The following is a 9,785-nucleotide window of genomic DNA, read 5'->3' as shown; positions in this document are numbered from 1 at the left end:
GGTGCGGGCCGGTGGGCCCGCGGTGGGCCGGGCGGGCCGGCGCGGTGCAGGTGGCGGCGGCGACACGTGGCGCTTCCCGATTGGGCGCGGGCGGCGGCGGAGATTTGTCCGGTGCGGACGGACACGTCCGCCGGCGTCGGAGGGCGAGGTTAGGGTTTGGACTGCAGATGTATACGGGAGGGGATGGAGTTTTATAGGTAGAGGGAGCTAGGAGAGTCCAAATGAGGTGCGGTTTTCGCCCACACGATCGTGATCGAACGACCTAGAGCATGGAAGAGAGTTTGGTGGGTTTTGAGCTGGTTTTGAGGGGGGGTTTTGCTGGACACTCAAATGGACTTTGCGGATGCCCGGTTAACCGTTGGAGTACCAAACGACCTCCAAATGGAACGAAACTTGACCGGTGGTCTCCGGGTGGTATATTAAGGCCACTTGACAAGCCTCGGTCCATTCCGAGAAAGTTTGACACCGCACATGAAAGAAAACGAAAGGGGTGCACCGGAGGAGATAGGAGCGCCGGATTGAAAAACGGGGAACGGGGAAAATGCTCGGATGCATGAGACGAACACGTATGCAAATGCAATGCACATGATGACATGATATGAATTGCATGACATGAACAAAATGCAAAACGAAAGACAAAACCCGACCACGGAGGGAGTATCATAGCACATAGCCGAAAATGGCAAGAGTCGGAGTTACAAATATGGCAAGTTACATGCGGGGTGTTACAACACTCCACCACTACGAGAGGATCTCGTCCCGAGATCTAGGACTGAAACAACTCCGGATATTCGGAACGGAGATGGTCCTCGCGTTCCTAGGTGGCTTCCCGGTCGGAATGGTGCGACCACTTCACTTTCAAGAATTTGATTGACTTGTTGCGAGTCTTGCGCTCAGTTTCTTCAAGAATAGCAACGGGGTGCTCATGATAAGACAAATCTTCTTGGAGGTCAATCTCTTAGAAGTTGATAGTACGCTCAGGCGCCTTGAAGCACTTGCAGAGCTGTGACACGTGGAACACATCGTGCACGTTCGCGAAGTTGGAAGGAAGCTCAAGTTGATAGGCGAGGTCGCCTCTTTTGCCAATGATCTTGAAAGGACCCACATATCTAGGGGCAAGCTTCCCTTTGATACCGAAGCGACGAGTGCCTTTCATTGGAGAGACGCGGAGGTAGACATGGTCTCCGATCTCGAAAGCCACATCACGATGCTTACTATCATAGTAGCTCTTCTGGCGCGATTGCGCGGCTTTGAGATTATCACGGATGACTTTACACATTTCTTCAGCTTCAGTGATTAAGTCATTGCCAAGAAGTTGGCGTTCACCAGTCTCTGACCAATTAAGAGGAGTACGACACTTTCTGCCATAGAGAATCTCGAATGGGGCCTTGCCCGAACTTGCTTGGAAGCTGTTGTTGTAGGAGAATTCAGCATATGGAAGACAATCTTCCCATTTCATGCCAAAGGAAATGACACAAGCCCTGAGCATATCTTCAAGAATTTTATTGACTCGCTCGACTTGGCCACTAGTTTGAGGATGGAAAGCTGTGCTGAAGCGAATGTTTGTGCCCATGGCCTTCTGGAAGGAGTCCCAGAACTTAGAGGTGAAGATGCTTCCACAGTCTGAAGAAATCAATTGTGGAATGCCGTGCAAAGAGACAATTCTGGAGGTGTAAAGCTCTGCCAGCTGAGCTGCTGTGATGGATTCTTTGATTGGAAGGAAATGAGCCACTTTAGAAAGCTTGTCAATGACAACAAAGATAGCATCATTTCCGCGCTTGGACTTGGGAAAACCAGTCACGAAGTCCATTTAGATATGATCAAACTTCCACTCTGGGATAGCAAGAGGTTGGAGGAGACTAGCTGGTCGTTGGTGTTCTGCTTTCACTCTTCGGCAGACATCACATTCATTCACGAATTGAGCAATTTCTCGCTTCATTCGAGTCCACCAATATGACTGCTTGAGGTCATGATACATCTTCGTACTTCCAGGATGAATGGAAAGGAGAGAATTGTGCGCCTCGTTCATAATGACTTTCCTTAGATCCCCTTTAGGAACCACAATCCGGTCCTCGAAGAATAAAGTGTCTCTGTCATCAATGCGATAGCACTTGTATTTGGAAAGACCCTTGTCGATACCACGTTTCACCTTCTTCACCATGGCATCAAGGAGTTGTGCCTCACGAATTTGATCTTCCAAAGTAGGAGAGACTATGAGGTTGGCAAGAAAGCCTTGAGGAACAACTTGGAGATTCAGCTTGCGGAAAGCTTCACAAAGATCCGGTTGGAAAGGCTTGAGAATTAAGCTGTTGCAATATGCCTTCCTGCTTAAGGCATCTGCAATGACATTTGCTTTGCCTGGAGTATATTCGATACTCGGATTGTACTCTTGAATCATTTCGACCCATCGAGTCTGCCTGAGGTTGAGGTTGGGCTGAGTGAAGATGTACTTGAGACTCTTGTGATCGGTGAAAATGTCCACTTGTCTTCCCAACAAGAGATGTCTCCACGTTATTAATGCATGGACAACTGCCGCCAACTCAAGATCGTGAGTGGGGTAGTTCTTCTCGTTGGGCTTCAACTGACGAGAGGTATAGGCCACAACTTTCTTCTCTTGCATTAACACAGCACCGAGACCTTGGAGAGAAGCATCACAGAAAACTTCAAACGGCTTGGATTCATCAGGTGGAGTCAAGACAGGAGCTGTGACTAGTTTCTCTTTGAGAGTGTTGAAAGCAACGTCACACTCAGGAGACCAGACATACTTCACATGCTTCTGTAGGAGGTTGGAAAGAGGCTTTGCAATCTTGGAGAAATTCTCAACGAATCTTCGGCAATAGCTTGCAAGACCCAGAAAACTGCGGAGCTGCTTGACATTCTGAGGAGGTTCCCAATTCACAATTGCGGACACCTTCTCGGGGTTAATAGTGATGCCCTTGGCAGAGATGATGTGACCAAGGAAAAAAACTTCATCAAGCCAAAACTCGCATTTGGAGAACTTCGCATAGAATTGATACTCTCTGAGCTTGTCGAGCACCAAACGCAAATGTTTGGCATGGTCCTTCTTATTCTTGGAGAAGACCAAGATATCATCGAGATACACCAAAATGAATTCATTGGTATAGGGGTTGATGATGAAATTCATCATCCGAGAGAAAACTGGAGGAGCATTGACAAGGCCGAAAGACACAACAGTATATTCATAAGAACCAAAGCTTGTTCTGAATGCTGTCTTGGGAATATCTTCTTCACGAATGCGAATCTGATGATAACCCATACGAAGGTCAAGCTTCGAGAATACTTTAGCACCTTTGAGTTGCTCAAATAGCTCATTGATGTTGGGAAGTGGATACTTGTTCTTGATTGTCTTCTTGTTCAATGGACGGTAGTTGACACAAAGTCGGTCCGTGCCATCCTTCTTCTTGACAAAAAGAACACCACAACCCCATGGAGAAGAACTCGGTCTGATCAAACCCAGACGCTCTTGTTCATCGAGCTGTTTCTTCAATTCCTTCAGCTCGCTGGGTCCAAGCTTGCACGGATGCTTGCAAACGGGTTCAGTGCCAGGCTCTAGTTCGATAACGAACTCAACTGGCCGGTGAGGAGGCACACCCGGAAGCTCTTCTGGAAAGACATCTTGATACTCACAAACGACTGGAATTTGAGAGATGGCATTCAATTCGCCCTTCTCATTGAGAGAGAAAAACCGAATGGTTTCATCACGAGCGGCATAAATAATCACATCCTCAGAAGAATGTGTCAATTGAATTTCCCTGGCAGCACAATCAAGTTGAGCCTTGTGCTTAGAAAGCCAGTCCATCCCGAGAATAAGATCAATATCCGAGTCACCAAGAACAACTGGTTTAGACAGAAATTTATAGTCGCCCATCTTGATGGAAACATCCGGGACACAATTATTAGAAGTCATTTGCTTGCCCGGAGACACAACCTTCAACGGGATAGGGATCTTTTCCATCACAAATTCATGCTTGGCAACGAAAGGTCTTGAAATGAAAGAAAGAGATGCACCAGTATCAAAAAGAACTTTTGCAGGAATATCATTAACAGGAAGATTACCCATTATCACATCAATAGATTCCTCTGCTTGAGCTGCATTCATCATGTTCACCTTTGCAGACTTTGGATTATGCTTGACCACTGCATTGCTGGAAGATCTGACAGGAGGAGGAGGAGGAGGAAGAAGCCTTTGGTTGAAGCACTTGTTAGCATAGTGACCTTTCTGCTGACATTTGTTGCAAGTCACCTCTGAGAGTGGACGGTGATAAGGAGCATTGGACTTTGGAGCTTGATTCTGAGACTTGTTCTGATAGCCAGAGTTGGAAGAGTTGGAAGAACCATGGCCACCTTTGTTCTTCTACTGGTAAGGCTGACGAAACGGAGGAGGAGGAGGCAACCAGAACTTCTGTTGCTTAGCTGTCACAAGTGAGGAAGAAGAAGACTGAACTGCGTCCCTGACTCTCTTCTTTGAATCCCCACACTTGAGCTGAGCAGCCTCTTGCTTCAGTGCCATATTATAGAATTGATCAAACTGAGTAGGCTCAACAAGAACGAGAGCTAACTGCAGATCCTCTTTAAGGCCACCTCTGAAGTGATAAATCATGCTTCTCTCATCAGGAACGTCTTGTTTAGTGAAGCGAGCAAGTTTCTGAAACTGGATGTTGTATTGTACACAGACATGTTGCTGTGCTTGAGATTGCGGAACTCCTCACGCTTGCTCTCAACAACACTTTGTGGAATGTGGTGCGCTTTGAAGTCCCGGCAGAAGTCAGTCCAAGTGATCACACGACCTCCTCTGGAATCTTTGTATTGCTGAAACCAATCAGCAGCTTGGTCCTTGAGCTGGAAAGAAGCGAACTTGACATAGTCCTCAGGCCTGACATTGCTACATTCAAAATGCTTGTTGATGTCCACGAGCCAATCATCGGCATCCGTGGCCTCGGCACAGTAGCTGAAAGACTTGGGCTGATTTGCGAGAAACTGGTTGAGTGTAGCAAAGTGAAACTAATTGTTGCCTTGACCTTGATTGCCTTGATTGCCTTGCCCTTGAGTACGTTTTTGCAAGAGTTGCAGAATCATCTGAGCATTGGCGTTGGTGGCTGCCATGATAGCTTGCCATGCCTCCGGAGGTGGATGTGGTGGCGGAGGGTTCGCTTGACTCCCTTCATTGCGATCCGGATTCTGACGCGTTGGCGGAGCCATCCTGAAGAGGGTGACATCCGTTAGCATCTTGATAGACAAATAGATAAGTAGAATCAACGGATAGAAATTGCAACATATAGTCTTCACAATAAACATTCAAACGAAGATGAACGAATGAATTCCGTAGTAAATCATCACACTTCCATAAGTTGAGAAGCCACTTAGAAAAAGATATGGAATCAACATATGACTTCGAAGCAACTCGAATACCACAATACAAAACAAAACAAAGTATTGGCTTGCAGAATAAGCCGGAACAAACATATGATAGAGATTTCGTCCGAAGTTTTCGTGGTGGGGCCCACACGGGCTCAATCGTACAGCACCATCATGTACAAGGCTGTGCACATGACATACGAAGCGTCCCCGAGTCGGCATAGCCATGGACTCTTTAAGACACTACGAGACCACTGTAAAACCAACCGTGTACAGGCGGACCACTAGACGTCGAACCCCAATCTCATATCATGCGTCTGTCGGAAAGATATCCTAAGGCTACTTGAATTCCCACTTATAAACTCCCAAAACTTTCTGGTTATGCAATCTGGTGTTGGGGATACAGGGGACACAAAATATATCACCCAAGATAACAATCCCTAGATCCAGCTGTATCCATCCGTCAACACATAACCAAGAAACCTTCGGAAATCGTTTACCTCAACCTTCGAAAAAACATCCGTTATACAAGTTATGGCAATACTCCCGAACTCCCGCCCCAGTACTGGGTGGCGTCGAGGTGATCTCACCAACAACTGCATAAAAGAGATTTCGATGTCGGCGAAACTCAAGTATTCCAGAACTGCAACGATAAAATTGTGACGACAACACCTCAGAGCTCAACTCCCCAGGACACTGCCACAACCCCTAAATGACAGGAGGCACCAAGAACAATGTTCTCGTCACAAAACCATCAGAACGATTCCAAGATACCCGCGTGATCCTAAAAAAATTTAGTGAAATTTGAGGAGAGAATAGTCAAAACATCTACGTCAGGAGACCTCACCAGAGTGACGAAGGGACTGAGGAGTAAAAAGAATCCTACTCTCCGATATATATAATCCTAAGACTCAAAATATTTTTGTTCTAGACTCAACAACGCCAGCGATTCGATCAAGCAGGGGGCTCCTAAGTCGGGGATGCCTCTGATTACCAACTTGTAACGCCCACGATGCGGCTATATCTCCCACGTGTCGAGGCACGACTTAGAGGCATAACCGCATAGTGGTTTTGTCGCAAGAAGGGTCATCTTCACACAATCCCATGTAATGAACAAGAATGGGATAAAGAGTTGGCTTACAATCGCCACTTCACACAATACATGAATATAATTCATACATCATCCAAAATACAAGCATATAGACCGACTACGGCCAAAATCCAGATGAAAATAAGATAACCCCAAATGCTAGATCCCCGATCGTCCCAACTTGGCTCCACTACTGATCATCAGGAAAAGACAAATAGTAACGACCATGTTCCTCGTCGAACTCCCACTTGAGATCGACCCCATCATCTGCACTGGCATCGTCGGCACCTGCAACTGTTTTGGTAGAATCTGTGAGTCACAGGGACTCAGCAATCTCACACCCGCGAGATCAAGACTATTTAAGCTTATAGGAAAGGATGGTGTAATGAGGTGGAGCTGCAGCGGCAATAAGCATATATGGTGGCTAACTTGCGCAAATGAGAGCGAGAAGAGAAGCAACGGAACGGTCGTCATCTAGCAATGACCAAGAAGTGATCCTGAACTCCTACTTACGTCATACATAACTCAGACCGTGTTCACTTCCCGGACTCCGCCGAGAAGAGACCATCACGGCTACACACGCAGTTGATGTATTTTAATTGGGTCAAGTGACAAGTTATCTACAACCGGACATTAACAAATTCCCATCTGCCTCATAACCGCGGGCACGGCTTTTGAAAGATAATACCCTGAAGGGGTGTCCCAACTTAGCCCATCATAAGCTCTCACGGTCAACGAAGGATAAACCTTCTCCCGGAAAGACCCGATCAGTCTCGGAATCCCGGTTTACAAGACATCTCGACAATGGTAAAACAAGACCAGCAAAGCCGCCCGAATGTGCTGACAAATCCCGATAGGAGCTGCACATATCTCGTTCTCAGGGCACACCGGATGAACACTACGTACAGCTAAAACCAATCCTCGAGTTTCCCCAAGATGGCACTGCAAGTGGCTCTAGTTTGGACCAGCACTCAGAGGAACACTGGCCCGGGGGTTTAAATAAAGATGACCCTCGGGCTCGCGAAAACCCGGGGAAAAAGGCTTAGGCGGCAAATGGTAAAACCAAAGTTGGGCCTTGCTGGAGGAGTTTTCTTCAAGGCAAACTGTCAAGGGGGTCCCATAAATCACCCGACCGCGTAAGGAACGCAAACTCAAGGAACATAATCCCGGTATCACAGAAACTAGGGCGGCAAGAGTGGAACAAAACACCAGGCATAAGGTCGAGCCTTCCACCCTTTACCAAATATATATAGATGCATTAATTAAATAAGAGATATTGTGATATCCCAACATATCCATTTTCCAACATGGAACAACTTCAACTTCACCTGCAACTAGCAACGCTATAAGAGGGGCTGAGCAAAAGCGGTAACTTAGCCAGACAACGGTTTGCTAGGAAAGGATGGTTAGAGGCTGACATGGCAATATGGGAGGCATGATATAGCATGTGATAGGTAGCGGAGCATGGCAATAGAGCGAACAACTAGCAAAGCAAAGATAGAAGTGATTTCGAGGGGTGGTCATCTTGCCTGCAAGGTTCTCAAAGTTGTCGAAAGTTTGATCCTCGTAAGCGTACTCGACAGGTTCCTTGTTCACGAACTCGTATCCCGGCTCTACCCAAGACAAGAACACAAGCAAACGGAACCACAATCAACCACGAGAAATGCACAAGCAACATGATGCAAAACAGGTCTGATATGCGAGAAATGATATGCGATGCATATGGGTGCTCCGGAAGGAAAATGATGAACATGGCAGTAACTTGGCAAACAAAGCATGCCACTGGAAAGATGATATGATTTCGGTCGAAATCGATATAAAGATCACCGGAAACGGATGCACGGCTTGCAAATGGCAACCAAAACAAGAATGACACGAATCTGCGATTAACAGCAAGATAGCACTTAAAATACAACAAGTAACAATGCTACAGTACTCCAACATAGCAACAAAGCACATGGCAGTAATTTACAGGAGATGCTTGACAAAAGATGAACACTGAGCTACGGCTAGATCACAACATATCAAGCTCAAACAAGCATGGCAAAAGTGCAAAAGATAACAGGATCACAGACTTGGTGAAATTACTGGACATGCAGAAAACAGCATCAGGTAGCAATGTTCAGAGCACGAAATCAACATGCTACAGGAACTTAATATAGCAAAACCAGGCATGGCAATGTTCTACTAAATGCATATGACAAAAGTCCCTTAAAGACCATAAGCGATAAAGGACCAGAAGATATGATGGAAAGCATGTGAACATAGCAAGTTTCGTTATCAGGTTTCAGACTTAGCAGAAAACAGAGCATGGCAGAAACAATAATATGTAGGCCTCTTTGTGAGCTTGATGCACTCACTACAGAGCAATGCATGACAAACCAAGCATACCTACAGCAATATGGCATGTTTATGAAGCTATGAATGGCAAGAACAAAAGCATAGCATGTATGGATCAACTACAATAAGCTTGGCAAAAATGAATATCATGTTAAGAATCTGCCAGAAATATTTTATAGCAAAAGTAGAGCAAGATTGAGTCATGCTATGGCACTCCATAATTGCAAAAAATTGCAATAATGGATCAATTTCAACTATAGCTACAAAACATCCTTACTGAACATCTCCAAAATATGCATGGATCTCCCTGTAGCATCAAGTTTACGTGGCAACAAAAGAACAGCAGACAAGTCCCTGAAATCAGAAACATTACGGAGCCTACTTTGCATGCTTGTGCTAGTCATTACAGAGATCACAAAAATACATGGACTACACCAATGGAAAGATGGCATGGCATACTTCAAAACACATGTAGAGCTCATGCCCATAAGATGCACAGAATAAATGATACAAAAATAACAAATCTCCAAGTTCTGCTAAGAACCAGAGAATAACAGCAACTAGCCCTCTTCCAACAGAGATTTGGGCATCACGATGACCTCTAATGAACATGGTGCAATTGAACAAAATGAAGAGCATCACGAGGCGAACAATTTAACATATTACACGCGCGAATCGGAGCTGCATGCAAGAAGTTACGCACTGTTGAACAGAGGCATATGCTGTAAGAAGATGAAAACTTAGAGAAAAAACGGGGTTCGAGAAGGAAGTCAACCCACGCTGTTGACTCGATCCAGATCGCGATCGAGGCTCGCTAGGGTTCGGGGGGCACGGCGGTCGGAGCCTCTCGTCGGAGAAGAGGCCGCGGTGGCGTCGGAGGTGCGGGACGAGGAGGAGGACGGCGAGGACGAGGAGGGCCCCGGCGGCGACGGGCGGCGCCGGCGGGCACGGCGACGCGGCGGCGAACGGGGTCGAGGAG

This window comes from Triticum aestivum, chromosome 4D (assembly GCF_018294505.1).
Source record: "Triticum aestivum cultivar Chinese Spring chromosome 4D, IWGSC CS RefSeq v2.1, whole genome shotgun sequence".
Lineage (NCBI taxonomy): Eukaryota > Viridiplantae > Streptophyta > Magnoliopsida > Poales > Poaceae > Triticum > Triticum aestivum.
This window is presented reverse-complemented; position numbering follows the sequence as displayed.